This window comes from Somniosus microcephalus, chromosome 3 (genome assembly GCF_052327205.1).
Source record: "Somniosus microcephalus isolate GS21.2 chromosome 3, FLI_Smic_1.0, whole genome shotgun sequence".
Lineage (NCBI taxonomy): Eukaryota > Metazoa > Chordata > Chondrichthyes > Squaliformes > Somniosidae > Somniosus > Somniosus microcephalus.
The window spans coordinates 282588430-282591251 of record NC_140989.1 but is presented as its reverse complement, the minus strand read 5'-3'; positions in this window follow the sequence as shown (position 1 = coordinate 282591251).

Below are 2822 nucleotides of genomic sequence, written 5' to 3'. Positions count from 1 at the left end.
GGTTCTGAGTCACCCTGTCCATCACCTGCTACGTGTTCTGAGTCACCCTGTCCATCACCCGCTACAGGTTCTGAGTCATCCTGTCCATCACCCGCTCTAGCTTCTGAGTCACCCTGTCCACCATCCGCTACAGGTTCTGAATCACCCTGTCCATCATCTGCTACAGGTTCTGAGTCACCCTGTCCATCACCTGCTACAATCCCTGAGTCACCCTGTCCATCACCCGCTACAGGTTCTGAGTCATCCTGTCCATCACCTGCTATAGTTCCTGAGTTACACTTTCCTTCACCTGCTACAGGTTCTGATTCAGCCTGTCCATCACCTGCTACAGGTCCTGAGTCACCCTGTTCATCAACTGATACTTGTTTTGAGTCACCCTGTCCATCACCTGCTATAGTTCCTGAGTCACCCTGTCCATCACCCGCTCCAGGTTCTAAGTCATCCTGTCTATCACCTGCTATAGTTCCTGAGTCACCCTGTCCATCACCTGCTACATGTTCTGAGTCAGCCTGTTCGTCACCTGCTAACTGTTCTGAGTCACCCTGTGCATCACCTGCTACAGGTTCTGAGTCACCCTGTCCATCACCTGCTACAGATTCTGAGTCACCCTGTCCATCACCCACTACAAATTCTGAGTCACCCTGTCCATCACCCGTTCCAGGTTCTAAATCATCCTGTCTATCACCTGCTATAGTTCCTGAGTCACCCTGTCCATCACCCGCTCCAGGTTCTGAGTCAGCCTGTCCATCAACTGCTATAGTTCCTGAGTCACCCTGTCCATCACCCGCTACAGGCTCTGAGTCAGCCTGTTCATCACCTGCTAACTGTTCTGAGTCACTCTGTCCATCACCTGCTACAGGTTCTGAGTCACCCTGTTCATCACCCACTGCAGGTTCTGAGTCACCCTGTCCATCACTCACTACAAATTCTGAGTCACCCTGTCCATGACCTGCTACAGTCCCTGAGTCACCCTGTCCATCACCCGCTACAGGTTCTAAGTCATCCTGTCTATCACCTCTATAGTTCCTGAGTCACCCTTTCCATCACCTGCTGCAGGTCCTGAGTCACTTTGTCCATCACCTGCTACAGGTTCTGAGTCAGCCTGTCCATCACCCGCTACAGGTTCTGAGTCACCCTGTCCATCACCCGCTCCAGGTTCTGAGTCACCCTGTCCACCATCCGCTACAGTTTCTGAATCACCCTGTCCATCATCTGCTACAGGTTCTGAGCCACCCTGTCCATCAACTGCTACAATCCCTGAGTCACCCTGTCCATCACTCGCTACAGGCTCTGAGTCATCCTGTCCATCACCTGCTACAGGTCCTGAGTCACCCTGTTCATCAACTGCTACTTGTTTTGACTCACCCTGTCCATCACCTGCTTTAGTTCCTGAGTCACCCTGTCCATCACCCCGTACAGGTTCTGAGTCACCCTGTCCTTCACCTGCTACAGGTTCTGAGTCACCCTGTCCATCACCCGCTACAAATTCTGAGTCACTCTGCCCATCACCCGCTACATGTTCTGAGTCACCCTGTCCATCGCCTGCTATAATTCCTGAATCACCCTGTCCATCACCTGCTATATGTTCTGAGTCACCCATTCCCTCACCTGCTATTGGTTCTGAGTCAGCCTGTTCATCACCTGCTACTTGTTTTGAGTCACCCTGTCCATCACCTGCTATAGTTCCTGAGTCACCATGTCCATCACCTGCTACAGGTTGTGACTCACCCTTTAACTCACCTTCTATAGTTCCTGAGTCACCCTGTCCATCACCTGCAACAGGTTGTGAGTCACCCTGTGCATCACCCGCTATAGGTTCTGAGTCACTCTGTCCACAGCCGCTACAGGTTCCGAGACACCCTGTCCATCACCTGCTACAGGTTCTGAGTTACCCTGTCCATCACCTGCTACAATCCCTGAGTCACCCTGTCCATCACCTGCTACCGGTTCTGAGTCATCCTGTCCATCACCTTCTATGGTTCCTGAGTTACACTTTCCATCACCTGATACAGGTTCTGAGTCACCCTGTTCATCACCTGCTTCTTGTTTTGAGTCACCCTGTCCATCACCCGCTACAGGTTCTGAATCACCCTGTCCATCATCTGCTACAGGTTCTGAGTCACACTGTCCATCACCTGCTACAATCCCTGAGTCACTCTGTCCATCACCCGCTACAGGTTCTGAGTCATCCTGTCCATCATCTGCTATAGTTCCTGAGTTACACTTTCCATCACCTGCTACTGGTTCTGAGTCACCCTGTTCAACGCCTGCTTCTTGTTTTGAGTCACCCTGTCCATCACCTGCTATTATTCCTGAATCACACTTTCCGTCACCTGCTACAGGTTCTGAGTCAGCCTGTCCATCGCCTGCTACAATCCCTGAGTCACCCTGTCCATCACCCGCTACAGGTTCTGAATTACCCTGTCCATCATCTGCTACAGGTTCTGAGTCACCCTGTCCATCACCTTCTATAGTTCCTGAGTTACACTTTCCGTCACCTGCTACAGGTTCTGAGTCACCCTGTTCATCACCTGCTTCTTGTGTTGAGTCACCCTGTCCATCACCCGCTACAGGTTCTGAATCACCCTGTCCATCATCTGCTACAGGTTCTGAGTCACCCTGTCCATCAGCTGCTACAATCCCTGAGTCACCCTGTCCATCACCCGCTACAGGTTTCTGAGTCATCCTGTCCATCACCTGCTATAGTTCCTGATTTACACTTTCCATCACCTGCTAGTGGTTCTGAGTCACCCTGTTCATCAACTGCTACTTGTTTTGAGTCACTCTGTCCATCACCTGCTATAGATCCGGAGTCACCCTGT